Genomic DNA, 17,942 nt, shown 5'->3' with positions numbered 1-17,942 from the left:
AAAATGGTAGACAGAGTGTTAAACATTGCAAGCACTCACCCCCAGTCAACTGATCTGGGTTTAATCCATCACCATTCTTTAGCCCACTCTGCCACCCCAGTTCAGACATGGCCATATGCAAATCAGTCTGACCCTGTGCCTCATGGGAACACACCAGCCTGAACTGCCAAGCCATGTCTTCCCTGGACCAGAATCAAGCTTCCTAGAACTGGTTTCTGGCATTTCAGCCGTTTTCAGCCAGGCTTACTTGAATCCAGTGGCAAAGTGAGCAAGGGACTCACGTCTGAGCATACCCTGCCAACTTATGGCGAACAAAGCACAAACCAAAGGAAATGATGGACGGAGTGTTGAACATTGCAAGCACTCACCCCCAGTCAACTGATCTGGGTTTAATCCATCACCGTTCTTTAGCCCACTCTGCCACCCCAGTTCAGACATGGCCATATGCAAATCAGTCTGACCCTGTGCCTCATGGGAACAGTCCAGCCTGAACTGCCAAGCCATGTCTTCCCTGGACCAGAATCAAGCTTCCTAGGACCGGTTTCTGGCATTTCAGCCGTCTTCAGCCAGGCTTGCTTGAATCCAGTGGCAAAGTGAGCAAGGGACTCACGTCTGAGCATACCCTGCTAACTTATGGCGAACAAAGCAAAAACCAAAGGAAACGATGGACGGAGTGTTGAACATTGCAAGCACTCCCCCCCAGTCAACAGATCTGGGTTTAATCCATCACCGTTCTTTAGCCCACTCTGCCACCCCAGTTCAGACATGGCCATATGCAAATCAGTCTGACCCTGTGCCTCATGGGAACAGTCCAGCCTGAACTGCCAAGCCATGTCTTCCCTGGACCAGAATCAAGCTTCCTAGGACCGGTTTCTGGCATTTCAGCCGTCTTCAGCCAGGCTTGCTTGAATCCAGTGGCAAAGTGAGCAAGGGACTCACGTCTGAGCATACCCTGCCAACTTATGGCGAACAAAGCACAAACCAAAGGAAATGATGGACGGAGTGATGAACATTGCAAGCACTCACCCCCAGTCAACTGATCTGGGTTTAATCCATCACCGTTCTTTAGCCCACTCTGCCACCCCAGTTCAGACATGGCCATATGCAAATCAGTCTGACCCTGTGCCTCATGGGAACAGTCCGGCCTGAACTGCCAAGCCATGTCTTCCCTGGACCAGAATCAAGCTTCCTAGGACAGGTTTCTGGCATTTCAGCCGTCTTCAGCCAGGCTTGCTTGAATCCAGTGACAAAGTGAGCAAGGGACTCACGTCTGAGCATACCCTGCCAACTTATGGCGAACAAAGCAAAAACCAAAGGAAATGATGGACGGAGTGTTGAACATTGCAAGCACTCAGCCCCAGTCAACTGATCTGGGTTTAATCCATCACCGTTCTTTAGCCCACTCTGCCACCCCAGTTCAGACATGGCCATATGCAAATCAGTCTGACCCTGTGCCTCATGGGAACAGTCCAGCCTGAACTGCCAAGCCATGTCTTCCCTGGACCAGAATCAAGCTTCCTAGGACCGGTTTCTGGCATTTCAGCCGTCTTCAGCCAGATTTGCTTGAATCCAGTGGCAAAGTGATTAAGGGACTCACGTCTGAGCATACCCTGCCAACTTACAGCGAACAAAGCAAAAACGAAAGGAAATGATGGACGGAGTGTTGAACATTGCAAGCACTCACCCCCAGTCAACAGATCTGGGTTTAATACATCACCGTTCTTTAGCCCACTCTGCCACCCCAGTTCAGACATGGCCATATGCAAATCAGTCTGACCCTGTGCCTCATGGGAACAGTCCAGCCTGAACTGCCAAGCCATGTCTTCCCTGGACCAGAATCAAGCTTCCTAGGACCGGTTTCTGGAATTTCAGCCGTCTTCAGCCAGGCTTGCTTGAATCCAGTGGCAAAGTGAGGAAGGGACTCACGTCTGAGCATACCCTGCCAACTTATGGCGAACAAAGCAAAAACCAAAGGAAATGATGGACGGAGTGTTGAACATTGCAAGCACTCACCCCCAGTCAACTGATCTGGGTTTAATCCATCACCGTTCTTTAGCCCACTCTGCCACCCCAGTTCAGACATGGCCATATGCAAATCAGTCTGACCCTGTGCCTCATGGGAACAGTCCAGCCTAAACTGCCAAGCCATGTCTTCCCTGGACCAGAATCAAGCTTCCTAGGACCGGTTTGTGGCATTTCAGCCGTCTTCAGCCAGGCTTGCTTGAATCCAGTGGCAAAGTGAGCAAGGGACTCAGGTCTGAGCATACCCTGCCAACTTATGGCGAACAAAGCAAAAACCAAAGGAAATGATGGACGGAGTGTTGAACATTGCAAGCACTCACCCCCAGTCAACTGATCTGGGTTTAATCCATCACCGTTCTTTAGCCCACTCTGCCACCCCAGTTCAGACATGGCCATATGCAAATCAGTCTGACCCTGTGCTTCATGGGAACAGTCCAGCCTGAACTGCCAAGCCATGTCTTCCCTGGACCAGAATCAAGCTTCCTAGGACCGGTTTCTGGCATTTCAGCCGTCTTCAGCCAGGCTTGCTTGAATCCAGTGGCAAAGTGAGCAAGGGACTCACGTCTGGGCATACCCTGCCAACTTATGGCGAACAAAGCACAAACCAAAGGAAATGATGGACGGAGTGTTGAACATTGCAAGCACTCACCCCCAGTCAACTGATCTAGGTTTAATCCATCACCGTTCTTTAGCCCACTCTGCCACCCCAGTTCAGACATGGCCATATGCAAATCAGTCTGACCCTGTGCCTCATGGGAACAGTCCAGCCTGAACTGCCAAGCCATGTCTTCCCTTGACCAGAATCAAGCTTCCTAGGACCGGTTTCTGGCATTTCAGCCGTCTTCAGCCAGGCTTGCTTGAACCCAGTGGCAAAGTGAGCAAGGGACTCACGTCTGAGCATACCCTGCTAACTTATGGTGAACAAAGCAAAAACCAAAGGAAATGATGGACGGAGTGTTGGACATTGCAAGCAATCACCCCCAGTGAACTGATCTGGGTTTAATCCATCACCGTTCTTTAGCCCACTCTGCCACCCCAGTTCAGACATGGCCATATGCAAATCAGTCTGACCCTGTGCCTCATGGGAACAGTCCAGCCTGAACTGCCAAGCCATGTCTTCCCTGGACCAGAATCAAGCTTCCTAGGACCGGTTTCTGTCATTTCAGCCGTCTTCAGCCAGGCTTGCTTGAATCCAGTGGCAAAGTGAGCAAGGGACTCACGTCTGAGCATACCCTGCCAACTTATGGCGAACAAAGCAAAAACCAAAGGAAACGATGGACGGAGTGTTGAACATTGCAAGCACTCCCCCCCAGTCAACTGATATGGGTTTAATCCATCACCGTTCTTTAGCCCACTCTGCCACCCCAGTTCAGACATGGCCATATGCAAATCAGTCTGACCCTGTGCCTCATGGGAACAGTCCAGCCTGAACTGCCAAGCCATGTCTTCCCTGGACCAGAATCAAGCTTCCTAGGACCGGTTTCTGGCATTTCAGCCGTCTTCAGCCAGGCTTGCTTGAATCCAGTGGCAAAGTGAGCAAGGGACTCACGTCTGAGCATACCCTGCCAACTTATGGCGAACAAAGCACAAACCAAAGGAAATGATGGACGGAGTGATGAACATTGCAAGCACTCACCCCCAGTCAACTGATCTGGGTTTAATCCATCACCGTTCTTTAGCCCACTCTGCCACCCCAGTTCAGACATGGCCATATGCAAATCAGTCTGACCCTGTGCCTCATGGGAACAGTCCAGCCTGAACTGCCAAGCCATGTCTTCCCTGGACCAGAATCAAGCTTCCTAGGACAGGTTTCTGGCATTTCAGCCGTCTTCAGCCAGGCTTGCTTGAATCCAGTGACAAAGTGAGCAAGGGACTCACGTCTGAGCATACCCTGCCAACTTATGGCGAACAAAGCAAAAACCAAAGGAAATGATGGACGGAGTGTTGAACATTGCAAGCACTCAGCCCCAGTCAACTGATCTGGGTTTAATCCATCACCGTTCTTTAGCCCACTCTGCCACCCCAGTTCAGACATGGCCATATGCAAATCAGTCTGACCCTGTGCCTCATGGGAACAGTCCAGCCTGAACTGCCAAGCCATGTCTTCCCTGGACCAGAATCAAGCTTCCTAGGACCGGTTTCTGGCATTTCAGCCGTCTTCAGCCAGATTTGCTTGAATCCAGTGGCAAAGTGATTAAGGGACTCACGTCTGAGCATACCCTGCCAACTTACAGCGAACAAAGCAAAAACGAAAGGAAATGATGGACGGAGTGTTGAACATTGCAAGCACTCACCCCCAGTCAACAGATCTGGGTTTAATCAATCACCGTTCTTTAGACCACTCTGCCACCCCAGTTCAGAAATGGCCATATGCAAATCAGTCTGACCCTGTGCCTCATGGGAACAGTCCAGCCTGAACTGCCAAGCCATGTCTTCCCTGGACCAGAATCAAGCTTCCTAGGACCGATTTCTGGCATTTCAGCCGTCTTCAGCCAGGCTTGCTTGCATCCAGTGGCAAAGTGAGCAAGGGACTCACGTCTGAGCATACCCTGCCAACTTATGGCGAACAAAGCAAAAACCAAAGGAAATGATGGACGGAGTGTTGAACATTGCAAGCACTCACCCCCAGTCAACTGATCTGGGTTTAATCCATCACCGTTCTTTAGCCCACTCTGCCACCCCAGTTCAGACATGGCCATATGCAAATCAGTCTGACCCTGTGCCTCATGGGAACAGTCCAGCCTGAACTGCCAAGCCATGTCTTCCCTGGACCAGAATCAAGCTTCCTAGGACCGGTTTGTGGCATTTCAGCCGTCTTCAGCCAGGCTTGCTTGAATCCAGTGGCAAAGTGAGCAAGGGACTCAGGTCTGAGCATACCCTGCCAACTTATGGCGAACAAAGCAAAAACCAAAGGAAATGATGGACGGAGTGTTGAACATTGCAAGCACTCACCCCCAGTCAACTGATCTGGGTTTAATCCATCACCGTTCTTTAGCCCACTCTGCCACCCCAGTTCAGACACGGCCATATGCTAATCAGTCTGACCCTGTGCCTCATGGGAACAGTCCAGCCTGAACTGCCAAGCCATGTCTTCCCTGGACCAGAATCAAGCTTCCTAGGACCGGTTTCTGGCATTTCAGCCGTCTTCAGCCAGGCTTGCTTGAATCCAGTGGCAAAGTGAGCAAGGGACTCACGTCCGAGCATACCCTGCCAACTTATGGCGAACAAAGCAAAAACCAAAGGAAATGATGGACGGAGTGTTGAACATTGCAAGCACTCACCCCCAGTCAACTGATCTGGGTTTAATCCATCACCGTATTTTAGCCCACTCTGCCACCCCAGTTCAGACATGGCCATATGCAAATCAGTCTGACCCTGTGCCTCATGGGAACAGTCCAGCCTGAACTGCCAAGCCATGTCTTCCCTGGACCAGAATCAAGCTTCCTAGGACCGGTTTCTGGCATTTCAGCCGTCTTCAGCCAGGCTTGCTTGAATCCAGTGGCAAAGTGAGCAAGGGACTCACGTCTGAGCATACCCTGCCAACTTATGGCGAACAATGCAAAAAGCAAAGGAAATGATGGACGGAGTGTTGAACATTGCAAACACTCACCCCCAGTCAACTGATCTGGGTTTAATCCACCACCGTTCTTTAGCCCACTCTGCCACCCCAGTTCAGACATGGCCATATGCAAATCAGTCTGACCCTGTGCCTCATGGGAACAGTCCAGCCTGAACTGCCAAGCCATGTCTTCCCTGGACCAGAATCAAGCTTCCTAGGACCGGTTTCTGGCATTTCAGCCGTCTTCAGCCAGGCTTGCTTGAATCCAGTGGCAAAGTGAGCAAGAGACTCACGTGTGAGCATACCCTGCCAACTTATGGCGAACAAAGCAAAAACCAAAGGAAATGATGGACGGAGTGTTGAACATTGCAAGCACTCACCCCCAGTCAACTGATATGGGTTTAATCCACCACCGTTCTTTAGCCCACTCTGCAACCCCAGTTCAGACATGGCCAAATGCAAATCAGTCTGACCCTGTGCCTCATGGGAACAGTCCAGCCTGAACTGCCAAGCCATGTCTTCCCTGGACCAGAATCAAGCTTCCTAGGACCGGTTTCTGGCATTTCAGCCGTCTTCAGCCAGGCTTGCTTGAATCCAGTGGCAAAGTGAGCAAGGGACTCACGTCTGAGCATACCCTGCCAACTTATGGCAAACAAAGCAAAAACCAAAGGAAATGATGGACGGAGTGTTGAACATTGCAACAAGCACTCACCCCCAGTCAACTGATCTGGGTTTAATCCATCACCGTTCTTTAGCCCACTCTGCCACCCCAGTTCAGACATGGCCATATGCAAATCAGTCTGACCCTGTGCCTCATGGGAACAGTCCAGCCTGAACTGCCAAGCCATGTCTTCCCTGGACCAGAATCAAGCTTCCTAGGACCGGTTTCTGGCATTTCAGCCATCTTCAGCCAGGCTTGCTTGAATCCAGTGGCAAAGTGAGCAAGGGACTCACGTCTGAGCATACCCTGCCAACTTATGGCGAACAAAGCAAAAACCGAAGGAAATGATGGACGGAGTGTTGAACATTGCAAGCACTCACCCCCAGTCAACTGATCTGGGTTCAATCCATCACTGTTCTTTAGCCCACTCTGCCACCCCAGTTCAGACATGGCCATATGCAAATCAGTCTGACCCTGTGCCTCATGGGAACAGTCCAGCCTGAACTGCCAAGCCATGTCTTCCCTGGACCAGAATCAAGCTTCCTAGGACCGGTTTCTGGCATTTCAGCCGTCTTCAGCCAGGCTTGCTTGAATCCAGTGGCAAAGTGAGCAAGGGACTCACGTCTGAGCATACCCTGCCAACTTATGGCGAACAAAGCAAAAACCAAAGGAAATGATGGACGGAGTGTTGAACATTGCAAGCACTCACCCCCAGTCAACTGATCTGGGTTTAATCCATCACCGTTCTTTAGCCCACTCTGCCACCCCAGTTCAGACATGGCCATATGCAAATCAGTCTGACCCTGTGCCTCATGGGAACAGTCCAGCCTGAACTGCCAAGCCATGTCTTCCCTGGACCAGAATCAAGCTTCCTAGGACCGGTTTCTGGCATTTCAGCCGTCTTCAGCCAGGCTTGCTTGAATCCAGTGGCAAAGTGAGCAAGGGACTCATGTCTGAGCATACCCTGCCAACTTATGGCGAACAAAGCAAAAACCAAAGGAAATGATGGACGGAGTGTTGAACACTGCAAGCACTCAGCCCCACTCAACTGATCTGGGTTTAATCCATCACCGTTCTTTAGCCCACTCTGCCACCCCAGTTCAGACATGGCCATATGCAAATTAGTCTGACCCCGTGCCTCATGGGAACAGTCCAGCCTGAACTTCCAAGCCATGTCTTCCCTGGACCAGAATCAAGCTTCCTAGGACCGGTTTCTGGCATTTCAGCCGTCTTCAGCCAGGCTTGCTTGAATCCAGTGGCAAAGTGAGCAAGGGACTCACGTCTGAGCATACCCTGCTAACTTATGGCGAACAAAGCAAAAACCAAAGGAAATGATGGACGGAGTGTTGAACATTGCAAGCACTCACCCCCAGTCAACAGATCTGGGTTTAATCCATCACCGTTTTTTAGCCCACTCTGCCACCCCAGTTCAGACATGGCCATATGTAAATAAGTCTGACCCTGTGCCTCATGGGAACAGTCCAGCCTGAACTGCCAAGCCATGTCTTCCCTGGACCAGAATCAAGCTTCCTAGGACCGGTTTCTGGAATTTCAGCCGTCTTCAGCCAGGCTTGCTTGAATCCAGTGGCAAAGTGAGGAAGGGACTCACGTCTGAGCATACCCTGCCAACTTATGGTGAACAAAGCAAAAACCAAAGGAAATGATGGACGGAGTGTTGAACATTGCAAGCACTCACCCCCAGTCAACTGATCTGGGTTTAATCCATCACCGTTCTTTAGCCCACTCTGCCACCCCAGTTCAGACATGGCCATATGCAAATCAGTCTGACCCTGTGCCTCATGGGAACAGTCCAGCCTAAACTGCCAAGCCATGTCTTCCCTGGACCAGAATCAAGCTTCCTAGGACCGGTTTCTGGCATTTCAGCCGTCTTCAGCCAGGCTTGCTTGAATCCAGTGGCAAAGTGAGCAAGGGACTCACGTCTGAGCATACCCTGCCAACTTATGGCGAACAAAGCAAAAACCAAAGGAAATGATGGACGGAGTGTTGAACATTGCAAGCACTCACCCCCAGTCAACTGATCTGGGTTTAATCCATCACCGTTCTTTAGCCCACTCTGCCACCCCAGTTCAGACATGGCCATATGCAAATCAGTCTGACCCTGTGCTTCATGGGAACAGTCCAGCCTGAACTGCCAAGCCATGTCTTCCCTGGACCAGAATCAAGCTTCCTAGGACCGGTTTCTGGCATTTCAGCCGTCTTCAGCCAGGCTTGCTTGAATCCAGTGGCAAAGTGAGCAAGGGACTCACGTCTGAGCATACCCTGCCAACTTATGGTGAACAAAGCAAAAACCAAAGGAAATGATGGACAGAGTGTTGAACATTGCAAGTACTCACCACCAGTCAACTGATCTGGGTTTAATCCATCACCGTTCTTTAGCCCACTCTGCCACCCCAGTTCAGACATGGCCATATGCAAATCAGTCTGACCCTGTACCTCATGGGAACAGTCCAGCCTGAACTGCCAAGCCATGTCTTCCCTGGACCAGAATCAAGCTTCCTAGGACCGGTTTCTGGCATTTCAGCCATCTTCAGCCAGGCTTGCTTGAATCCAGTGGCAAAGTGAGCAAGAGACTCACGTCTGAGCATACCCTGCCAACTTATGGCGAACAAAGCAAAAACCAAAGAAAATGGTAGACAGAGTGTTAAACATTGCAAGCACTCACCCCCAGTCAACTGATCTGGGTTTAATCCATCACCATTCTTTAGCCCACTCTGCCACCCCAGTTCAGACATGGCCATATGCAAATCAGTCTGACCCTGTGCCTCATGGGAACACACCAGCCTGAACTGCCAAGCCATGTCTTCCCTGGACCAGAATCAAGCTTCCTAGAACTGGTTTCTGGCATTTCAGCCAGGCTTACTTGAATCCAGTGGCAAAGTGAGCAAGGGACTCACGTCTGAGCATACCCTGCCAACTTATGGCGAACAAAGCACAAACCAAAGGAAATGATGGACGGAGTGTTGAACATTGCAAGCACTCACCCCCAGTCAACTGATCTGGGTTTAATCCATCACCGTTCTTTAGCCCACTCTGCCACCCCAGTTCAGACATGGCCATATGCAAATCAGTCTGACCCTGTGCCTCATGGGAACAGTCCAGCCTGAACTGCCAAGCCATGTCTTCCCTGGACCAGAATCAAGCTTCCTAGGACCGGTTTCTGGCATTTCAGCCGTCTTCAGCCAGGCTTGCTTGAATCCAGTGGCAAAGTGAGCAAGGGACTCACGTCTGAGCATACCCTGCTAACTTATGGCGAACAAAGCAAAAACCAAAGGAAACGATGGACGGAGTGTTGAACATTGCAAGCACTCCCCCCCAGTCAACAGATCTGGGTTTAATCCATCACCGTTCTTTAGCCCACTCTGCCACCCCAGTTCAGACATGGCCATATGCAAATCAGTCTGACCCTGTGCCTCATGGGAACAGTCCAGCCTGAACTGCCAAGCCATGTCTTCCCTGGACCAGAATCAAGCTTCCTAGGACCGGTTTCTGGCATTTCAGCCGTCTTCAGCCAGGCTTGCTTGAATCCAGTGGCAAAGTGAGCAAGGGACTCACGTCTGAGCATACCCTGCCAACTTATGGCGAACAAAGCACAAACCAAAGGAAATGATGGACGGAGTGATGAACATTGCAAGCACTCACCCCCAGTCAACTGATCTGGGTTTAATCCATCACCGTTCTTTAGCCCACTCTGCCACCCCAGTTCAGACATGGCCATATGCAAATCAGTCTGACCCTGTGCCTCATGGGAACAGTCCAGCCTGAACTGCCAAGCCATGTCTTCCCTGGACCAGAATCAAGCTTCCTAGGACAGGTTTCTGGCATTTCAGCCGTCTTCAGCCAGGCTTGCTTGAATCCAGTGACAAAGTGAGCAAGGGACTCACGTCTGAGCATACCCTGCCAACTTATGGCGAACAAAGCAAAAACCAAAGGAAATGATGGACAGAGTGTTGAACATTGCAAGCACTCAGCCCCAGTCAACTGATCTGGGTTTAATCCATCACCGTTCTTTAGCCCACTCTGCCACCCCAGTTCAGACATGGCCATATGCAAATCAGTCTGACCCTGTGCCTCATGGGAACAGTCCAGCCTGAACTGCCAAGCCATGTCTTCCCTGGACCAGAATCAAGCTTCCTAGGACCGGTTTCTGGCATTTCAGCCGTCTTCAGCCAGATTTGCTTGAATCCAGTGGCAAAGTGATTAAGGGACTCACGTCTGAGCATACCCTGCCAACTTACAGCGAACAAAGCAAAAACGAAAGGAAATGATGGACGGAGTGTTGAACATTGCAAGCACTCACCCCCAGTCAACAGATCTGGGTTTAATACATCACCGTTCTTTAGCCCACTCTGCCACCCCAGTTCAGACATGGCCATATGCAAATCAGTCTGACCCTGTGCCTCATGGGAACAGTCCAGCCTGAACTGCCAAGCCATGTCTTCCCTGGACCAGAATCAAGCTTCCTAGGACCGGTTTCTGGAATTTCAGCCGTCTTCAGCCAGGCTTGCTTGAATCCAGTGGCAAAGTGAGGAAGGGACTCACGTCTGAGCATACCCTGCCAACTTATGGCGAACAAAGCAAAAACCAAAGGAAATGATGGACGGAGTGTTGAACATTGCAAGCACTCACCCCCAGTCAACTGATCTGGGTTTAATCCATCACCGTTCTTTAGCCCACTCTGCCACCCCAGTTCAGACATGGCCATATGCAAATCAGTCTGACCCTGTGCCTCATGGGAACAGTCCAGCCTAAACTGCCAAGCCATGTCTTCCCTGGACCAGAATCAAGCTTCCTAGGACCGGTTTCTGGCATTTCAGCCGTCTTCAGCCAGGCTTGCTTGAATCCAGTGGCAAAGTGAGCAAGGGACTCACGTCTGAGCATACCCTGCCAACTTATGGCGAACAAAGCAAAAACCAAAGGAAATGATGGACGGAGTGTTGAACATTGCAAGCACTCACCCCCAGTCAACTGATCTGGGTTTAATCCATCACCGTTCTTTAGCCCACTCTGCCACCCCAGTTCAGACATGGCCATATGCAAATCAGTCTGACCCTGTGCTTCATGGGAACAGTCCAGCCTGAACTGCCAAGCCATGTCTTCCCTGGACCAGAATCAAGCTTCCTAGGACCGGTTTCTGGCATTTCAGCCGTCTTCAGCCAGGCTTGCTTGAATCCAGTGGCAACGTGAGCAAGGGACTCACGTCTGAGCATACCCTGCCAACTTATGGCGAACAAAGCACAAACCAAAGGAAATGATGGACGGAGTGTTGAACATTGCAAGCACTCACCCCCAGTCAACTGATCTGGGTTTAATCCATCATCGTTCTTTAGCCCACTCTGCCACCCCAGTTCAGACATGGCCATATGCAAATCAGTCTGACCCTGTGCCTCATGGGAACAGTCCAGCCTGAACTGCCAAGCCATGTCTTCCCTGGACCAGAATCAAGCTTCCTAGGACCGGTTTCTGTCATTTCAGCCGTCTTCAGCCAGGCTTGCTTGAATCCAGTGGCAAAGTGAGCAAGGGACTCACGTCTGAGCATACCCTGCCAACTTATGGCGAACAAAGCAAAAACCAAAGGAAACGATGGACGGAGTGTTGAACATTGCAAGCACTCCCCCCCAGTCAACTGATATGGGTTTAATCCATCACCGTTCTTTAGCCCACTCTGCCACCCCAGTTCAGACATGGCCATATGCAAATCAGTCTGACCCTGTGCCTCATGGGAACAGTCCAGCCTGAACTGCCAAGCCATGTCTTCCCTGGACCAGAATCAAGCTTCCTAGGACAGGTTTCTGGCATTTCAGCCGTCTTCAGCCAGGCTTGCTTGAATCCAGTGACAAAGTGAGCAAGGGACTCACGTCTGAGCATACCCTGCCAACTTATGGCGAACAAAGCAAAAACCAAAGGAAATGATGGACGGAGTGTTGAACATTGCAAGCACTCAGCCCCAGTCAACTGATCTGGGTTTAATCCATCACCGTTCTTTAGCCCACTCTGCCACCCCAGTTCAGACATGGCCATATGCAAATCAGTCTGACCCTGTGCCTCATGGGAACAGTCCAGCCTGAACTGCCAAGCCATGTCTTCCCTGGACCAGAATCAAGCTTCCTAGGACCGGTTTCTGGCATTTCAGCCGTCTTCAGCCAGATTTGCTTGAATCCAGTGGCAAAGTGATTAAGGGACTCACGTCTGAGCATACCCTGCCAACTTACAGCGAACAAAGCAAAAACGAAAGGAAATGATGGACGGAGTGTTGAACATTGCAAGCACTCACCCCCAGTCAACAGATCTGGGTTTAATACATCACCGTTCTTTAGCCCACTCTGCCACCCCAGTTCAGACATGGCCATATGCAAATCAGTCTGACCCTGTGCCTCATGGGAACAGTCCAGCCTGAACTGCCAAGCCATGTCTTCCCTGGACCAGAATCAAGCTTCCTAGGACCTTTTTCTGGCAGTTCAGCCGTCTTCAGCCAGGCTTGCTTGAATCCAGTGGCAAAGTGAGCAAGGGACTCACGTCTGAGCATACCCTGCCAACTTATGGCGAACAAAGCAAAAACCAAAGGAAATGATGGACGGAGTGTTGAACATTGCAAGCACTCACCCCCAGTCAACAGATCTGGGTTTAATCCATCACCGTTCTTTAGCCCACTCTGCCACCCCAGTTCAGACATGGCCATATGCAAATCAGTCTGACCCTGTGCCTCATGGGAACAGTCCAGCCTGAACTGCCAAGCCATGTCTTCCCTGGACCAGAATCAAGCTTCCTAGGACCGGTTTCTGGCATTTCAGCCGTCTTCAGCCAGGCTTGCTTGAATCCAGTGGCAAAGTGAGCAAGGGACTCACGTCTGAGCATACCCTGCCAACTTATGGCGAACAAAGCAAAAAACAAAGGAAATGATGGACGGAGTGTTGAACATTGCAAGCACTCACCCCCAGTCAACTGATCTGGGTTTAATCCATCACCGTTCTTTAGCCCACTCTGCCACCCCAGTTCAGACATGGCCATATGCAAATCAGTATGACCCTGTGCCTCATGGGAACAGTCCAGCCTGAACTGCCAAGCCATGTCTTCCCTGGACCAGAATCAAGCTTCCTAGGACCGTTTTCTGGCATTTCAGCCGTCTTCAGCCAGGCTTGCTTGAATCCAGTGGCAAAGTGAGCAAGGGACTCACGTCCGAGCATACCCTGCCAACTTATGGCGAACAAAGCAAAAACCAAAGGAAATGATGGACAGAGTGTTGACCATTGCAAGCACTCACCCCCAGTCAACTGATCTGGGTTTAATCCATCACCGTACTTTAGCCCACTCTGCCACCCCAGTTCAGACATGGCCATATGCAAATCAGTCTGACCCTGTGCCTCATGGGAACAGTCCAGCCTGAACTGCCAAGCCATGTCTTCCCTGGACCAGAATCAAGCTTCCTAGGACCGGTTTCGGGCATTTCAGCCGTCTTCAGCCAGGCTTGCTTGAATCCAGTGGCAAAGTGAGCAAGGGACTCACGTCTGAGCATACCCTGCCAACTTATGGCGAACAAAGCAAAAACTAAAGGAAATGATGGACGGAGTGTTGAACATTGCAAGCACTCACCCCCAGTCAACTGATCTGGGTTCAATCCATCAGCGTTCTTTAGCCCACTCTGCCGCCCCAGTTCAGACATGGCCATATGCAAATCAGTCTGACCCTGTGCCTCATGGGAACAGTCCAGCCTGAACTGCCAAGCCATGTCTTCCCTGGACCAGAATCAAGCTTCCTAGGACCGGTTTCTGGCATTTCAGCCGTCTTCAGCCAGGCTTGCTTGAATCCAGTGGCAAAGTGAGCAAGGGACTCACGTCTGAGCATACCCTGCCAACTTATGGCGAACAAAGCAAAAACCAAAGGAAATGATGGACGGAGTGTTGAACATTGCAAGCACTCACCCCCAGTCAACAGATCTGGGTTTAAATCCATCACCGTTCTTTAGCCCACTCTGCCACCCCAGTTCAGACATGGCCATATGCAAATCAGTCTGACCCTGTGCCTCATGGGAACAGTCCAGCCTAAACTGCCAAGCCATGTCTTCCCTGGACCAGAATCAAGCTTCCTAGGACCGGTTTCTGGCATTTCAGCCGTCTTCAGCCAGATTTGCTTGAATCCAGTGGCAAAGTGATTAAGGGACTCACGTCTGAGCATACCCTGCCAACTTACAGCGAACAAAGCAAAAACGAAAGGAAATGATGGACGGAGTGTTGAACATTGCAAGCACTCACCCCAGTCAACAGATCTGGGTTTAATACATCACCGTTCTTTAGCCCACTCTGCCACCCCAGTTCAGACATGGCCATATGCAAATCAGTCTGACCCTGTGCCTCATGGGAACAGTCCAGCCTGAACTGCCAAGCCATGTCTTCCCTGGACCAGAATCAAGCTTCCTAGGACCGGTTTCTGGCATTTCAGCCGTCTTCAGCCAGGCTTGCTTGAATCCAGTGGCAAAGTGAGCAAGAGACTCACGTGTGAGCATACCCTGCCAACTTATGGCGAACAAAGCAAAAACCAAAGGAAATGATGGACGGAGTGTTGAACATTGCAAGCACTCACCCCCAGTCAACTGATATGGGTTTAATCCACCACCGTTCTTTAGCCCACTCTGCAACCCCAGTTCAGACATGGCCAAATGCAAATCAGTCTGACCCTGTGCCTCATGGGAACAGTCCAGCCTGAACTGCCAAGCCATGTCTTCCCTGGACCAGAATCAAGCTTCCTAGGACCGGTTTCTGGCATTTCAGCCGTCTTCAGCCAGGCTTGCTTGAATCCAGTGGCAAAGTGAGCAAGGGACTCACGTCTGAGCATACCCTGCCAACTTATGGCAAACAAAGCAAAAACCAAAGGAAATGATGGACGGAGTGTTGAACATTGCAACAAGCACTCACCCCCAGTCAACTGATCTGGGTTTAATCCATCACCGTTCTTTAGCCCACTCTGCCACCCCAGTTCAGACATGGCCATATGCAAATCAGTCTGACCCTGTGCCTCATGGGAACAGTCCAGCCTGAACTGCCAAGCCATGTCTTCCCTGGACCAGAATCAAGCTTCCTAGGACCGGTTTCTGGCATTTCAGCCATCTTCAGCCAGGCTTGCTTGAATCCAGTGGCAAAGTGAGCAAGGGACTCACGTCTGAGCATACCCTGCCAACTTATGGCGAACAAAGCAAAAACCGAAGGAAATGATGGACGGAGTGTTGAACATTGCAAGCACTCACCCCCAGTCAACTGATCTGGGTTCAATCCATCACTGTTCTTTAGCCCACTCTGCCACCCCAGTTCAGACATGGCCATATGCAAATCAGTCTGACCCTGTGCCTCATGGGAACAGTCCAGCCTGAACTGCCAAGCCATGTCTTCCCTGGACCAGAATCAAGCTTCCTAGGACCGGTTTCTGGCATTTCAGCCGTCTTCAGCCAGGCTTGCTTGAATCCAGTGGCAAAGTGAGCAAGGGACTCACGTCTGAGCATACCCTGCCAACTTATGGCGAACAAAGCAAAAACCAAAGGAAATGATGGACGGAGTGTTGAACATTGCAAGCACTCACCCCCAGTCAACTGATCTGGGTTTAATCCATCACCGTTCTTTAGCCCACTCTGCCACCCCAGTTCAGACATGGCCATATGCAAATCAGTCTGACCCTGTGCCTCATGGGAACAGTCCAGCCTGAACTGCCAAGCCATGTCTTCCCTGGACCAGAATCAAGCTTCCTAGGACCGGTTTCTGGCATTTCAGCCGTCTTCAGCCAGGCTTGCTTGAATCCAGTGGCAAAGTGAGCAAGGGACTCATGTCTGAGCATACCCTGCCAACTTATGGCGAACAAAGCAAAAACCAAAGGAAATGATGGACGGAGTGTTGAACACTGCAAGCACTCAGCCCCACTCAACTGATCTGGGTTTAATCCATCACCGTTCTTTAGCCCACTCTGCCACCCCAGTTCAGACATGGCCATATGCAAATTAGTCTGACCCCGTGCCTCATGGGAACAGTCCAGCCTGAACTTCCAAGCCATGTCTTCCCTGGACCAGAATCAAGCTTCCTAGGACCGGTTTCTGGCATTTCAGCCGTCTTCAGCCAGGCTTGCTTGAATCCAGTGGCAAAGTGAGCAAGGGACTCACGTCTGAGCATACCCTGCTAACTTATGGCGAACAAAGCAAAAACCAAAGGAAATGATGGACGGAGTGTTGAACATTGCAAGCACTCACCCCCAGTCAACAGATCTGGGTTTAATCCATCACCGTTTTTTAGCCCACTCTGCCACCCCAGTTCAGACATGGCCATATGTAAATAAGTCTGACCCTGTGCCTCATGGGAACAGTCCAGCCTGAACTGCCAAGCCATGTCTTCCCTGGACCAGAATCAAGCTTCCTAGGACCGGTTTCTGGAATTTCAGCCGTCTTCAGCCAGGCTTGCTTGAATCCAGTGGCAAAGTGAGGAAGGGACTCACGTCTGAGCATACCCTGCCAACTTATGGTGAACAAAGCAAAAACCAAAGGAAATGATGGACGGAGTGTTGAACATTGCAAGCACTCACCCCCAGTCAACTGATCTGGGTTTAATCCATCACCGTTCTTTAGCCCACTCTGCCACCCCAGTTCAGACATGGCCATATGCAAATCAGTCTGACCCTGTGCCTCATGGGAACAGTCCAGCCTAAACTGCCAAGCCATGTCTTCCCTGGACCAGAATCAAGCTTCCTAGGACCGGTTTCTGGCATTTCAGCCGTCTTCAGCCAGGCTTGCTTGAATCCAGTGGCAAAGTGAGCAAGGGACTCACGTCTGAGCATACCCTGCCAACTTATGGCGAACAAAGCAAAAACCAAAGGAAATGATGGACGGAGTGTTGAACATTGCAAGCACTCACCCCCAGTCAACTGATCTGGGTTTAATCCATCACCGTTCTTTAGCCCACTCTGCCACCCCAGTTCAGACATGGCCATATGCAAATCAGTCTGACCCTGTGCTTCATGGGAACAGTCCAGCCTGAACTGCCAAGCCATGTCTTCCCTGGACCAGAATCAAGCTTCCTAGGACCGGTTTCTGGCATTTCAGCCGTCTTCAGCCAGGCTTGCTTGAATCCAGTGGCAAAGTGAGCAAGGGACTCACGTCTGAGCATACCCTGCCAACTTATGGTGAACAAAGCAAAAACCAAAGGAAATGATGGACAGAGTGTTGAACATTGCAAGTACTCACCACCAGTCAACTGATCTGGGTTTAATCCATCACCGTTCTTTAGCCCACTCTGCCACCCCAGTTCAGACATGGCCATATGCAAATCAGTCTGACCCTGTACCTCATGGGAACAGTCCAGCCTGAACTGCCAAGCCATGTCTTCCCTGGACCAGAATCAAGCTTCCTAGGACCGGTTTCTGGCATTTCAGCCATCTTCAGCCAGGCTTGCTTGAATCCAGTGGCAAAGTGAGCAAGAGACTCACGTCTGAGCATACCCTGCCAACTTATGGCGAACAAAGCAAAAACCAAAGAAAATGGTAGACAGAGTGTTAAACATTGCAAGCACTCACCCCCAGTCAACTGATCTGGGTTTAATCCATCACCATTCTTTAGCCCACTCTGCCACCCCAGTTCAGACATGGCCATATGCAAATCAGTCTGACCCTGTGCCTCATGGGAACACACCAGCCTGAACTGCCAAGCCATGTCTT

This window comes from Triturus cristatus, chromosome 4_2 (genome assembly GCF_964204655.1).
Source record: "Triturus cristatus chromosome 4_2, aTriCri1.1, whole genome shotgun sequence".
Lineage (NCBI taxonomy): Eukaryota > Metazoa > Chordata > Amphibia > Caudata > Salamandridae > Triturus > Triturus cristatus.
This window is presented reverse-complemented; position numbering follows the sequence as displayed.